At 44.1% G+C, this 15,963-nt stretch overlaps 1 long non-coding RNA gene across 1 annotated transcript in view; it reads left to right on the top strand.

The window, feature by feature from the left end:
• The first annotated feature begins 5,491 nt into the window (after positions 1-5,491).
• Positions 5,492-15,963, top strand: part of LOC111819227 (uncharacterized) — a 62,149-nt gene continuing 51,677 nt past the window's right edge. Inside the window, exons 1-2 of the long non-coding RNA XR_002822976.1 lie at positions 5,492-5,764; positions 8,597-8,667. This is a non-coding gene — a long non-coding RNA (uncharacterized LOC111819227). The remainder of the gene's footprint in view (positions 5,765-8,596; positions 8,668-15,963) is intronic.

Raw genomic sequence — 15,963 nt, 5'->3', positions numbered from 1 at the left:
ACTTCATTAGCATAAACTGTCAGATGTGGTCCGAAGGGCCCACCATGAATAACAAAGACTCTGCTATCACTGGGAGGATTCCAAGGGTTTAGAGGTTACCTCCCAGGAACTGGGGACAAAGGCCAGAGATCCCCTTGAACTGAGGCCAAATTCTTTGTTACACAGAGGGACTCCGAGATGGAAAGGGTCCAAGATGGACATTGCTGAGGGCAGGTCTTAGGGTGAGGTGTAAGATTGTGATCTGAGCACTCACGTCCTGGTAAGTGTAGGAACAAACCAGGAAAGAGCAGTCGCTCTCTCCAGACAACAGCAGAGGTGGACATAACCAGCTAGATTCATTTTTAGGTCATTTTTAGCAATTGCTGTTGGCTGAAGGAATAGTGCTAAGAGGTTGAGGTTGGGTTGAGGGGGCAGAAGGGTAGTAAAAAGTAATTTTGAAATTGAGTGTTCTGGGGGAAGGGGCTGGTACCCAGGAGGAGGGGAAAGGAGACAAAAACGTAGTCGACCAACTTCATAAGTTTGCCAAGAACCAGCTGTTTAGCTGCTTAACAAAATTAAAATTTTCATTCATTTGTTGGCTGTGTAGCTGATTACTTGTTCTGATCTTTTAAATTTTTTATATTAATGATTTGGACCATTTTAAAAAGACATGCTCATATCTTATTTATGTTTTATTATTATTATTTCCAAATCATAGACTTTTTCTTTAAATCCTAAATATGTTAGCTTTCTTCATTCCCCTAAAACGAGCTTTAAGAAGCTTTGGATAATTAGGCTGGTGAGTTTCCAGTCACCCCAGATGACCGACATTTGGCCATGTTGACAGCATCTTGGCATGAAGTTTTCCTATCTTCAATCTGTTCCTCTCAAATTCTGGGAGTTACATGAGCCTTCACCTCTTGGCCCCTTACCAGCTAGCACTGATTTTGCTGGGAATCTCTTCTTGGCTCTGGGCAGCAAGGATAATAGGCTTCACATTTTTCTGCATGTAACTGTACATTGTCACTGTGTCTTGTCCACATGGCCTTTCGGTTTGTTATTTTTCCTCCTGTGGGACAGCTGGGCACAAAGAGGAGAGCATGGCACCATGTCAGAAGTGGACGGACCGCTCCTTGAACCCTACCTCTGTTGCTCACAGCTGTGATGCCCTAGGCAGGTCCTTTTGCTTGCTGGGCCTCAGTTTCTTCATCTGTCAAAAAGGGGTGGTAATTCCTGCTGTGAAGTATTGTTTTGAGCATTCAAGGAGTTAGCCTCTTTGGAAGTACCTGATAAAGTGCCTTGCTAGAGGCCACAGGGCACAGTCAGTGGCCATCACTCTTGCATTTTCCCAACCATCTGGTAAAATGCTCTCACTTTTTGGCAAAAGTGCCAAGTTGTGATTCTCACTCAATCCCTCTAGCCACAAAGCCTCTGCAGGCCCCCTGTGGGCCCCGCCCTAAACCTGCTCTATGCCCTAGTTATACCCCGTGCTTACCCCAGCTTGGCCCCACACAGGTCTGTGAGCTCCTCCAGGGCAGGGCTGCACCCAGCACCAGCTGTGTCTTCAGCTCCCACAGAGGGCCCGGTACAGTGGGGGCTCATTACACTTTCTTGGTTGACTACATAAATGACTGTGTCTTGATCATTATTTCAGACTTTGTTGTAAAGGTTCTGACCCTCATCTCTATTTACTCAACGACTTTTTATTGAGGGCCTACTACGTGCCAGATGCTGTTGCAGCCTCTGGGGATAGAGCAGCAAACAGAAGAAACAAAAATCCCTGCCTTTGCAGAGTTTCCATCCCCAAGGAAATATCCCTCACTCTTCCAATACTCTCTTATCTTTCTTTACAATGTAGAGTTGGTTAAATGCATTGGGGATGGGGATGTTTGTGACCTCCTTAAAACACTTATTGAGTGTTTACTCTGTGCCAGGCACTGTTCTGAGCATTTCACATGTATTATCTCATTCAGAACTGTAAGAAGGAGGTTCTTTTCTTGTTCTCCTTTTACAGATAAGAAGCTGAGGAACCAGACAGAGAGGTGTGGACAATTGCCCATGGCTTACACAGCTAGTGGGAGGTGGGTCCTGATCCAATTCAGACACTCTGATTCCAGCACCCATACCTGTCGTCACTGCCGTAGGCTGCTTGTTAGTTGTTCTTGGCATGTTCCTTGGTCCTTAATTTTGTCTTTCCAGTTAGATATAAGTTCCTTCTTAGACTCTTTATCTCCCTTGACACCTAGCACAGCCTGTGCAGAGCTAGGCAGTGAATGAAGTCTCCTTACTAGTAACTACGATCTGTGTGGCTCTCAGGGGTCCCAAGCCTGGAGGTGACAATCTGCCAGGCCAGCAGACTAGACTGTGTTGTCTTCACACACCTTGCGTGCTGGCTTTACTCTGCTCTATCTTACAGGGTCGGTGGAGACTTTCCATCACCTGAGTGTGCAGCATTTATGCGTCTCACTCCTGCCCCTCCTCTGCACTGCTCTTCTCAGCTCAAGGATGGGGAGGCAGGGCCAGTTCTCCAGCCTGCAGCGTATCTCACTCTCTCCCCCTCCCATACCTTCTCACCTCGCTTCCCCTCACCCTCGCACTGTCTTTTGATCTCTCAAACCCAGGCCCTTGGAGAAATCAGACAGTATGAAATATGAAAACTGCTTGGGAAGTAATTGAAGAAACACTGTGACTTTTGAAACCCATAGAGATAGCACTCACACCTTCTTACTCACATTATTTAATTTTTAATGGCAGATTTAATTAATGGAGAGCAGGTCTTCTGGTTTTAGATGTGTGTGTAGAACAGCTGGAGGAGGAGGAGGAGGGGAGTCTGTTTATAGGGCAGAGGAAAAGACTTTGCAAAATCTGGAACTGAAGAGTCTAATGGGAAAGAAAATCACCCAGAAATAATAGTTCGTGATCATTGGATGCTAATTAATGTGTGAGAATTCAGGACACTGCATTTCAGAAGGAAGATTTTTCAATCATTTCTAAATGGGTAATAGGACTCATTTTCAGGTGCCAGCACACCCAGTGTCTCCTCGGGGTATTGTGCTGCGGGAGAGTCAAGAAGCTCTCCTAGCACTGACAATCTAGTTGTGAAGACGTGAACTCCATTTTCCAAATAGCTGCCAGAATGTTCTTTCTAAGATACGAATCTACTCTGCCACTCCTTTGCTTAAAGAATTACCTTTATTAACCCCTCATTCAGCCTGCCTTTGATCCTCTATGTCCTGGGCTGTGTTTTTCTGTCCAACCCTCTGCTTGCCCTTGCTTCTTGTGCTACCACAGGATCAAACTGAGGTGCCATATCCCTTCTACACAGCCGGGGGGTACACTCAGTGTTCCCTCCTACTGCTGCCTCTGTTTAGAAGACCCTCCTCTAATTATTTGGCTCATTTCTGCTCATCCGTTAAGACTAGGTTCATTAGAAATGGATGTACCCTTTGACCCACAAATTTGACTTCTAGAATGTACCCTTCAGATATACTCATTTATGCACAAAGTGGTAGATGCCGGTTTGTGACAACAGAAGACTGGGAATGACGTAAATGTCTGTGGATGGTATCTTAGTCATCTAGTGCTGCTGTAACAGAAATACCACAAGTGGATGGCTTTAACAAAGAGAAATTTATTTTCTCACAGTCTAGTAGCCTAGAAGTCCAAATTCAGGGTGTTAGCTCCAGGGGAGGACTTTCTTTCTTTGTCAGCCTTCTTATCAATCTTCCTTTGGACCAGGAGCTTCTCTGTGAAGAGACCCTGGGTCCAAAGGACACGTTCTGCTCCCGGCACCACTTTCTTGGTGTTATGAGGTCCCCCATTCTCTGCTTGCTTCCCTTTCCTTTTATCTCTTGTAAGATAAAAGGTGATGCAGGCCACACCTCAGGGAAACTGCCTTTACATTGGATCAGGGATGTGACCTTAGTAAGGATGTTACAATCCCACCCTAACCCTCTTTAACATAAAATTAGAATCACAAAATGGAGGACAACCACACAATACTGGGAATCATGGCCCAGCCAAATTGATACACACATTTTTGGGGAGGATGCAATTCAATCCATGACAGATGGGGAACTGGTTACCTGAATTGTGGAATATTCACCCACACAATGGATACTACTCAGCTGTTAAGAAGGATTAGGTCTCAGAAAATTAAGTGGGAAAGTAAGGTGTAGTACATTTTATCTAGTATGGTACAATTTGTATTACTAAAAAGTGGGTCACGTGTGCTTGCTTGGATGTGCATAGTGGACTCTCAAAGGATGCACAGGAGGAGGAAGAAAAGAGGACTGGGAGTCCAGGGCTGGGGGGAGACTTACTTTCTACTGTATACCCTTCTGTCCTTTCTGTTGTTTGTTTGTTTTTAAAAATGTGTGTGTTATTTTTTAAAAATATATTTTTTAATGTAAAAAAATTTCAGACCTTGTTTTAGTTATCTCGTGGTGCTATAACAGAAATACCACAAGTGGACGGCTTTAACAAACAGCAATTTATTCTCTCACAGTCTAGTAGGCTGAAAATCTGAATTCTGGGTACCAGCTCCAGGGGAAGCCTTCTCTCTGTCAACTCTGGGGGAAAGTCCTTGTCATCAATCTCCCCTGGTCAAGGAGCCTCTCAGCACAGGGACCCCAGGTCCAAAAGATGCGGTATTCTCCTGGCTCTTGTTTTCTGGTGGTATGAGGCCCTCATGTCTCTCTGCTCGAGTTTCTCTCTTATATCTCAGAAGAGATTGACTTTCGATATAAGCTAATCTCATAGATTGAGTCCTGCCTCATTAACATAACTGCTGCTAATCCTACCTCATTAACATCATAGAGGTAGGATTTACAACACATAGGAAAATCACATCAGATGACAAAATAGTGGACAGTCTCACAATACTGAGAATCATGGCCTAGCTAAATTGACACACATTTTTGAGAGGACACAATTCAATCTGTAACAGGCCTCAATTTAGGTGTCAGCTCCCAGGAAGCCAGCCTGACCTCACTGTTTATGTCAGTTTGTATGTCAGATGCCGCTACACATCCAGGTATGACTAACAGAGGCTCCCTTGTAAATGTGATTGTCCGTCACCTGTGATCTCCAGGAGGCTGGGAGTGGGTTACATTTTTCTCTGCTCTCCTTGTGCTTAGCAGGTTCTCAGTATGAATGTTTGTGGCAGCAAATCCTATCTAGAATTTCCAAGTTCTCCCTGACTGTGTGGTCAAGGAGTCTACCAAGTGTGGGGCCACTGCAGAAGGAGTTTGTGCACCCTGCAGCCATCTCAGGAAGGCCTGGTAGACAAGAGGGCCCATGTACTCAGGAGACCAATTCAGCTCTCCCAAGTTGCAGACCAGGGGAGCAGTGGTGGTGGCTGCTTCTGGTAGCATCCAGCACTTGTGGGTCTGCGTAGGCAGATTGGAGGTGAGGAGGGTGATGTGGGTCAGGACAGGAAGGGTTTTCTCTGAGTCAGATTGAGAGACAATAGAGGAAGCTACAGTGGGGTGATCACAGCCACTTCTTGCCCTGTGGGCGCTTCCTGTGACAAATCTAGCTGGCCAAATGTTCAATCTGACTAGTTGTCTAATTCAGCGGCTTCCCAAGTTCACACAGCCCAGGCTGCATTCATGGAGATACAGTATCTAGAACAAAGGCCCTAAGAGTCTCCTGTCAGCCCACAGAAAAGGAACATTGGCAGATGAGTGTCCCTAGAAGACAGTGACCTGACCCTGAAGAGTTCTGTGGACACACAGTTAAAAGAGGAGAGAAGTTTGGCCCCACGACGAGAAGGCAGACTGGGGTAAGTGGAGGAGCTTAGGGTAAGGCAGACTTCAGCTTCAGCAGACTCAGTGGTCCAACAGCAGTAGCTCTCTGGATTGAGGGGGTACTGTGTGCAAGGAACTGTGCCACACGCGCTACATACAGCATCTTGCCCTCACAGCCACCCTGCAGCATAGGTGGTAACCGGTTTAACAATTAAGAGAACCAAGACTCAGAGGAGTTAAATGGGTTACCCAAAGACCACAGTCAGTATATACCAAAGTGAAAATTAAAACTTGGGTCTATGGACTATGCAGTCTTATAGTAAGTCCCCATAAGCGGAAGGTTCAAACGGGGTCTAAATAATCATCCACCAAAGGGGTTATAGGAGCGAGCTTGCTCGGAGTAAGAGGGGAGGACCTGATTTTCACTTTGTTTAGAGCCCTTGAAATTAGGGCTCTCAGGGATTCACTTCTGTATCCTCACTGCTTGCCCAGGACAGTCCATGTTGGACTGGTTAAGGCAAAACCATAATGTCTTGGTTAAAATGTGAGCGTTTTGGAGAAGACATGCCGGAAACTTAGAGTCTACATGTTCCTGTGGTCTCCAGGGTGCCCCCAAAGAGTCCTGGGGTTCTGGGGGGCATATTGATTCAGTGCCTAGGGAGTGCTGGGGTGGTAGCATTTTGAAGCTGCCATTCCTCATTACCCCCCGAGGCATCTGTGTCTCCCTGCTTTAGAAGTGAGGAGACTGGAGAAGACAGTGGTCAGGTGACTGTCCCAGGGCCACATAGCAGCTGGAGAAAGAAAGGCCAGAATTGGCTCATCCCAGGACAGCTCAGAGTTCCTGTCCCTGCTTGTCTTCCTCATCTGGCGCCCCATGCAGCCCCTCAGCTGCACTCACTCCCATGTCCCCTCCCAGAAGACACTTCCTGAGCCTGTGGTGCAGTGGGACAATCCGGGGGGTGTGGGCGAGGGTTTTGTTCCAGCCCACATTCAGCTTTCAATGCTCTGTAGTCCTTGGGGGATGGCATTGCCTGTCCCTAGGTGTTGGCTGCCTTTATTATGTCCATGGGGTGTATGATGCTTTCCCTGCTTTGGCTCTGACTCTGAGCCTCTTTCTGAGAACTGGCTTAATCCTTCTGACTGGGTTCCTTATGGGCCAGGCTATCTGTGCCATAGTGGAGTGGAGAGAGCCCAGGCCTGGAGCCCAGCGTGCCTACAGGTGGACCCCAGCTCCATGGCATAGGAATCCACGTGGCCTGGGCAAATTCTCTACCTCCCTTGCAAGCTTGTTGCAGTAACTGACTGAGCCATGCCAGAAGTGGGCACCTAAAGCCTAAAGCATCAGTTTGCATATCTGTAAAACAGGGTTAATACTCCCTTCCTGAAAGTCTGTGAGGGGCTGGCATCAAGCCTGGCAGGTAGGAGGTAGACTCTGTGTGGCATCTGCTGATGTTTGTATCACCATCACTGGTGAGGTTCTCACTGCCCACCCTTGTTTCTGATCTCCTTTGAAAACTAGTGAAAAGTCGGGAACACAGCATGGAAAGGAGAGCTGGGTTCTGGGCCTGTGAGACCTTGGACGACTCACCTCTGAAGTAGAAAGAAGTTAAGTAACTTACCTAGAGCCACACAAAAGTGGAGCCAGGATTTAAACCTAGCTCTGTCTTCTTCTAAGCCCGGGCTCTTCCTACACCCACTTGCCTCTGTATGTACACACAGAATATGTATTCTTAGAATAAAAGCGCTTTGGAACCACCTACAGCACTCTGGACCAGTGACTGCCGTGCAGGTGAGCAGGTGGTCATGGTAGGCAGCAGAGAGTGCAGACTGCAAATCCAGACCACCTGGGTTTTATTGCTGGTGCTGCCACTTGCTTCATCACTTTGGGCAAGTCACTTCACCTCTCTGGGCATCAGAGTCCATCTATAAAATAGACATTGGACCAGATTAAGGGCCAGCACACTTTTTTTGAAAGATATTAAGTATTTTAGGCCTTGCAGGTAATATAGCCTCTGTTGCAAATACCCAACTCTGCTGTTGTAGCAAAAAGCCACCACAGGCAATACATAAACAATGAATGAGGCGATGTTTCAATAAAACTTTACTTAAACAAAAACAGACGACGGGCTGGACTTGCTTATGAGTCGTGGTTTGCTGGTCCCTGAACTAGATGATCTCATAATGTTCTTCCATCCTGTGCTAGTCTAGGATTCTCTAGCAGCAGCCCGTTCATGGTGGACTAGGACACAAGCTGTGAATTAATGACCAGTCTGCATTGATGCTGGTCAGGAAATTAGCAACTCTCTGTTTCTAATTTGCTTGCATCCCATGAAGGAGCCAGAGAGAAATTTCAGTCTTTGGTAACTGTCATGGTTTAAATTATGCCCCCAAAAAATGTGTGTACCAGTTTGGCTAGGCCATAATTCCTGGTACTGTGTGATTTTCCTGTATGTTGTAAACCTGCCTCTATGATGTTAGTGAGGGAGAATGGGTGGCAGTTGTGTTAGTAAGGCAGGACTGAATCTACAAGACTAAATTGTGTCCTGAGGCAATCTCTTGAGATATAAAAGAAAAAAGTGAGCAAAGAGACTGGGTGACCTCATACCATCAAGAAAGCAGTGCTGGGAGCAGAACGCGTCCTTTGGAGCAGGGTCCCTACGCCGAGAAGCTCCTAGTCTAGGGGAACATCGATGAAAAGGCCGAGAGAGAGAAAGCCTTCCCCTGAAGCTGACACCCTAAATTTGGACTTTCAGCCTACCTTACTGTGAAGAAATAAATTTCTCTTTGTTAAAGCCATCCACTTGTGGTATTTCTGTTATAGCAGCACTAGATGACTAAAACAGTGACCAGTTCTGTTCTTTTCATAGAGTGCCGAGATGTATAAACTGTCTTCACAGCAATTCCATGAGGCAGCTTCGAAAATGGAGAGCACAATAAAGTAAGAATTTGTTTATTCTTTGTAAACTTGCACTGTGTTTGTGAAAATTCCCACATGTGGCTTGAAACCTGCCACCACCTGCCTAATTTCAGATTTCTGTCATAACACAGTGAACCATCTGTTACTCAGCTCTTTCACCTGGATCGACCATGGCCATTGGTTCTCTGTTATTGACCAAATCAGTACTCAGCTCTCCACCAGCTCCTTGGTAAATTAAAGTGTGGTTGAGGCAGATGCAACAGAGGTGCTTTCACAGCCCAGTTTCTGGTGAGCAGGAGCTGCTTTTCATTTTCTAGCTAGGAGAGGAGCTGGTGATCAGGCCCCGGAGGGAGTAGAGAAAGGAGTGCCCCCTGGCCTTCTTCTCCCCTCCCTGCTTTGAGGTGATTGTTTTCTAGAGCAGCCTACTCACCTTCCGCTTGCCTGGTGCTGTGTGCTAAGCACCTCTTGTATGTTGACACTAAGGGTGGCCCCATTTCCCTCCAAGAAGAGCTGTGGTTCAGAGGTCTTGGTTACTTGCTGAGGTCTTTGTGCCAGAGTTCTGTACCATGTCTGTCTTCCTTCACGGCCCACATTCCCTGTGCTGTCAGTTGGGGACTGTGAGACTGAACAGCAAGAAGGAGGGGAGGTAGATACGGTATCTCATCACCACACAGCTCTGATTAGTTAGGCAAATTGGCAAACACCACAGCCACCCCCTCTTCTCACTCCAGCCTACTTCCAAGAGCAGGGCACTGAAGGGTCTGAAACATTCGCGTGGGAAAGGGTAACAGTGCCTTGTTTTCTGGGCTCTTTATGTTGGGATGGTCTCTGTGGACCTGATTTCCAGTACCAATTGCCGTCCAGTTGATCCTGACTCATGGTGACCCCAGGTGTGTCATAAAACAGTTCTCCATAGAGTATTCAGTGGCTGATTTTTTGCAAGTGGATCACCAGGCCTTTCTTCTGAGACACATCTGGGTAGACTCAAACCTCTACCCTTTCGGTCAGCAGCCAAGCACATAAATCATTTGCATGACCCAGGGACTTTCATAAATGAGCTAAGAGGACTCTTACGAACTCCTTCCACCTCCTCGGCTGGGCTCTCCCCCTCCAGAGTGAGTCATGATGACTCAACAGGCAAACCAATCACAGTAACAAAATGGTGGTCAGTTAAATTGGGCACAAGGAGAAGAAAATATCATGGAGCAGATTGGATAACTAGGAAGTAACAAACATTTGCAGGAATGGCTACCAGCGAAATCATGTGCAGCGCCAGGTAGGGAAACGGGGCAGGTGAGCAGTCAGTGCAGGTCCTAAGGGGATGAAAAGAACAACTGTTTAAGAGTTGTATCCTTGAGCACAAAATGCCTGAAACTGGGTGGAAATGCCATTAGATTGTGGTTGAAATGACTAAAGAATAGATTTGGGAAGAGAAACAAATGATTTTGAAATTTCAAGTCCTAGAGCCAATAACAGGAAGCTCGGAGGAATTTACCAGCAGCTAGCTGGAGACCAGGAAATCGATGGAGAGAGGGGCCTGTTTGGGTGGCTTTTCCTAAGTGGAAACAACACCCTTGGTGGTACTGGGATTTTGTTGGACTTCGGATGCAAGGGAGCACCTTTGGTTTGGGTGGACCCCTGACCAATTGAGGAAACTTTTGGCTGTCCTTACAGGATGTGTGTGCCACCCTATAGGCAGACCCCCTCCCTCAAAGCAGACAGCTCAGAGGGCCCGTTTCTGAACGGCTCCTCCCCGGTGCTGGGGAGCACTTTACATCCCAGTTTATCCGGGACAAGAAGTACTCAGAATCACAAATCAGTGAGAGGGAGAGACTGGAAGGCTGTCACATGAAGGGGACGGCTGCATAACAGCCAGCACAGTAACATGACCGCTGGAAATTGGCACACATCACAGCCTCCCCCTCTTCCCGCCCCAGCGTACTTCCAGAAGGGAAGTGAAGGTAGCAGATGCCAAATCCATAGGTTCTCTCTCTCTTTGTCTGGGTCGATGGATGGCTCGCCAAGGGACAGAGACTGTGGGAGAAGCCCCAAGTGGCTTCTGAAGGAAAGGACCCAGATAGCTTTACTGTCAGTGACTACAGTCTTTTTTGTCTGCCATGTGGCCCACTGCCCTGGGACTCCTGGCCTCCTGGCCCTCTGGCCCCTGGCTTAGTCAGTTTGATGTTATATCCTTTCTCATCTTCATATCTTCTGAAGGCAAACGGGAGGTGGCATTTAAGCATATTAATCTTAGTGAAGTATAAGGGTATTTGTTTGTTTACAGCATCCCATGATAATAATTACTGGTGCAGTGGTTAAGAGGTTGGCTGCTAATCAAAAGGTTGGCAGTTTGAATCCACCAGCCACTCCTTGGAAATCTTATGGGGCTCCTATAGGGTTGCTATGAGTCACAGTTGATTCTGTGGCAATGGGCAATGAGTACTGAGCACATACTAAATGGTAGGTACTATGTAAGGCACTTCAAATATGTCATCTCATTTACTATTACTAGTTCCATTTTACAGGTGAGGAAATGAGGCTAGATAGGCTGAATAACTCTCTTGCTCTGTCCACAGTCACACAGCTGGTTGCGTGGTGGAGCTGGGGTTCAAAATTAGCTCAGACTGTGTTGGAGCCACTGTTCTGATGTCAAGGCCACCCCACCTCTCATGGTAACAAGACACTGAACCTAAGACACATCCACCACTTCTGAGTCCCAAGGCAGCCTTATCATAACTCCGATAGCCTGTGTTAACTGTGTGTATGTCTAGGAGATGGGAGCTCCTAGAGGCAAGGACCTATCTGATTGAACACTGTACCCTCATGTCTAGCACAGGGCCTGACAGACTAGACATCCCTAGATATTTGTGAAATGAATCAGCAACTGACTCCATGGCTCGTAAGGCTGCCTACAGTTCCACAGGTGTGGGCCTGGAAAGCCTGTTGCTTCCCTGGTAGCAGAAGGTAAGTAGAGTATCTGGGTCAGAAAGATTTGGGTCAAGCCCCAGTTCAGAGCAGAGTCCCTCTGTGGACCTCCTCCAAGTCTAGGTAGACTGTAGTTCAGCACTGTTCCCCAAAACTGTTCTGTCTCCACGTAATCTCGTGGAATTCCCCTGAGCACTCTTGGTCACCCTCACTGGTTCGCTTCCTCTTTGGTCTCCTTTCCCACTCATCCTGCCTACCAACCATGTGATGTTTATTTGCCAGAAGTAATGCTCTGCACACGTGCCTTCTTCAGTGACTTCTTAGTGTTCTCTAGTCTTGAGTGTTTTGGTTAAGATCACTAGAGTGAACCTCGCCATCATTGTCCATCACAGCTCCCTACCCAGACCTTTCCTTCCAGCCAAACTAGCCTTAGACACTATCCCCAAAGTAGGGCGTTCACATTTTGGCCTCCAAACTTCTGCTCACCTGCCTGGAAAATTGGCTCCCTTCATCTGTGGCCTGTCTCCCTTTCAAGGTACAACTTGGTGAAGCCTTGCCTGAGGGCCTCCAGGTGGGTTCTCAGTGCACACTCCTGGAGCATGGTTTGTACTGCGAGGCATTTGCCTGTGGTGCCCTGGGTTGTTCTTTGTCCCTCAGAGACTCTTTCTCTCTGAATGTAAGACCGGCAGCAGGATGGGGTGCCAAGAGGCTCCCTGAGCTCTGCAGTCAGATGGACCTGGGCTCAAACTGTGGCCCTGCCACTGCCTGGTTATATGCTTTTGGGTGAGTCACTTTACCTCTTTGGGCTTCAGCTTCCTCATCTACAAAACAGACAATACCTCCTTTAAGGTTTTAAGTGATGGTTAAGTGAGACAATCCACAGAAAGTAGACCTAGGATGCTAATGATTGTTATTGGTATTAGTGTGACTGTTACTAATAATGACTGTCATTTGAATCACTTTTACAGCACGTAGCATAGAGTAGAGCAAGTTTGATCAATAAATTGAATTTACAAAACATTTTATGTCTTTTCCCAAATGGATTAAACGGGAAGCTGTGTAGAGTCAGAAATTGTTTTGCTTAAACGTTGTTGAGGGGAAGAGGGGATCCTTGATTAGGAGATTTCTTTTATTAGCAAATGACTAAATTGCATTGTAAGTGCCATAGACATAAAGCCAACTGCTGTCAGCAGTTAATAGTGGGGAGTTTCCTTCCAAGACAGTGGAGGTCTTTAACAACTTGAGTAAACCGAATGGTTACTTAGAAAGTAAACTAGTGGTTTGTGTATTCATTCATTCATTCATTCATTTAACACACATGTATTGAGTGCCTACTATTTTCCAGGCACCATGCTAGGCACTGGGGATACAATGATAAACAAGACAGCTTCAGTCCCTGCAGCAAGGAACTTACAACATTTGGGGGATGACAAACAATATTTAAAAATTAATTATACAAGAAGCAATTACCCAATTATTTAATTACAGTAATGAATGCCATGAATGAGAGTTTGAATTAAAAAGAGTATGTCAGAGGAGTGTAATCTAGACTGGGAGGGTGGGGAAGCCTTCTCTAAGGAAATGACAGGAAGAGTAGAAGTTGGCCAGAGGAAGAAAAAAGCATTTCAAACAGAAGGCTCAGCATGTTCACAGGCCTGAGGCAGGAAGTAATTTAGCATACTCAAGGAACTGAGAGAAGGTCAGTATGGCTGGAGAGTAATGAATGCTGAGAGAGAAGCAATAATGAAGCTCCAGCAAGTCCACAGGAGCCAGATAGGGCACGACTTTATCATACTAGAGATTTTAATTTTGTCCTAAGAGTAGTGAAATACCATTTTCAGTTTTATTTCTGTTCTAATGTATGCATTTAAGGTTATGAATTTCTCTATTAACCCAGCTTTAGCTACATCCTACAAGTTTTTTTTGTTTTTTTTTGTTTTTTACTATTTTATTTAATTTTTTTCCTTAATTGTACTTCAGGTGAAGGCTTACAGAACAAATAGTTCCTCGTGAAACAGTAGTACACATGTTGTTTTATGACATTGGTTAACAACACCACAACATATCAACCCTCTAACTTCTCAGCCTTTTTTTTACATCCTACAAGTTTTGATATAGTGTATGTTTATTATAATTCAGGTCAAAATTTTTCTAAATTCTTATTCTGATTTCTTCTTTGACTCAGGTTATTTTGAAATGTATTGCTTAATTTCCAAACATTTTGGGATTTTCTAATTTTTTGTTTGTTTGTTTGTTTGTAGTTGATTTCTAGCTTAATTCCACTGTGATTAGGGAACATACTCTAAATTATTTCAGTCCTTTGAAATTTGTCAAAACTTGCTTTATGGCTCAATATATGATTTGTTTTGGTAAACTTGCCATGTGCGTTCCGTCAATGAGTATAGTGTTTTATGCTTGTTCGTTTGGTCAAGTTGGTCAGTCATGTTCAGATTTTCTGTATCTTCACTGATTTTTTTGTCTGCTTATTATTGAGAAACTGTTTGTGTCCCACTGTGATTGTGGATTTGTCTGTTTCTTTTAGTTTTATCAAGTTTTGTTTTATGTATTTTGAATCTGTATTATTAGGTGTATACAAATTAAAATTGCTATATATTCCTGGTATATTAACCGTTTTATCAGTGTGCAGTTTTCTTTGTCTGTAGTGATGTTTCTTGTCTTGAAATATACATTGACAATAGTTGAGTTACACCACCTTTCTTTTGGTTAGTGTTTGCATGTTGTATCTTTTTCTGTCTTTTCACTTTCAACCTTTCTGTATCTTTATATGTAAGATATGTCTTTAGTGGGAAGTATATAGCTGAGTTTTGTTTTTGTTTTTAATTTGGTTCTGACAATCTTGATTTTATAATTAAAGTATTATTACATTTACATTTAATATAATTTATAATACCTTAGGTTTATGTCATCATTCCTTCTATTTGTTTTTGTTCATCCTCTCTGTTGTATAGGGCTTTTTTTTTTTCCTGTTTTGTTACTTTCTTTTGTATTATTTGAGTGTTTTTATTGTTCCATTTTCTCCCTCTATCATGGTGGTAATTATGCATTCTTATATTATTCTTCTGTGGTTAGCCTAGATATTACAGTATGCATCCATGACTTGCTGTAGTCTGATATGTATTACTACTTTTATCACTTTGCAGACAATGCAAATGAAGTGCTTTAATATCATTTACCCCTTCCTTTTGTGTGATTATTTTCATACATTTAATTTTGTATATATATTAGACTCCATAAAACATCATCGTCGTCATTGTTATTATTATTTTGTATAGTCAGTATTCATTTATCTTTCCCCACGTATTTACCTTGTTGTTCTTCATTCCTTCCTGCATTTGGTGTTTTTTTCTGAGATCATGGTCCTTTTGACTATAGAACTTCTTTAGAATTTCTTTTTTAATGTAGGTTTGCTGGTTCTTTATTTCACTTTCATTTTTGAAGAATATAGCAGTCATTTTTCTTTCAGCTCTTTGCATTCTCATTTTATATCTATTTTTCTCTTGATAAGTTAGCCATTAATATTGTTATTACTACTATTAGGTAACTTCTTTTGTTCAGTTTGCTTTTAAGATTTTCTCTTTGTCTTTGGTTTTTAGCAGTTTAGCAGTTTTACTATGGTGTGCTTGGTTATGGATTTTCTTTCTTTTTTCTCCTGCTTGAGGGTTCTTGTCTTGATGTCTTTGGTCAGTTTTGAAAATTTCTCAGCAGTTATTTCTTCAAATAAAACTTGGACCTATTTTATCTATCAGTTACATGTATTATTGTGCCTCAGATTGCATATACTCTTGTTTGTTTTTTTAATTTCCGTGCTGGTTTTTCTTTAATTTCTGTGAATATATTAATTACATTAATTAATTAATTATATTAATTACAGTTATTTTACAGTCTGTGTTTTAATAATTCTAATAACTAGTCATCTGAGGATCTGTTTCTGTTGCCTTCCCCCCCAACCCCGCTCCTATTTCTTGATGTGCCTAGTAATTCTTGACTGAATGCCAGACACTGTGAAGAGAAATTATATAGGCTTTAGTTGATATTTCCTAAGATGCTTTACCCTATTCCTTGTTGGCCATCTGAGTGAAGACAATCTCCTTAACCCCATCAGGGCCTGAGTTGACCGGAGGCTGGCTTCAGTTTTTGTAAAGCTCAGTCTAATTCTGATTCACCCCTCTTCCTGAGGTGTGGCTTGCCAGGATTCATCTTTTCTTGGTAAGCCCTAAACCCCTATTTTTATTTCCTCAGCTCTGTGAGACTTCTGAAAATTCCACTCTACTTTTCAGTGGCTTTTTACTTAGCTTCTTAGACTCTTGCTTGAGTAGCTCAAGAATTTGACAAATGCTTTAAGAAGGGGAATCCACTGAGTGTTGGCTTACT

Source organism: Trichechus manatus, unplaced genomic scaffold (genome assembly GCF_000243295.1).
Source record: "Trichechus manatus latirostris isolate Lorelei unplaced genomic scaffold, TriManLat1.0 scaffold00001, whole genome shotgun sequence".
Classification (NCBI taxonomy): Eukaryota; Metazoa; Chordata; class Mammalia; order Sirenia; family Trichechidae; genus Trichechus; species Trichechus manatus.
The sequence above is the reverse complement of the archived record's forward strand: the minus strand, read 5'-3'. Positions and strand labels throughout refer to the sequence as shown.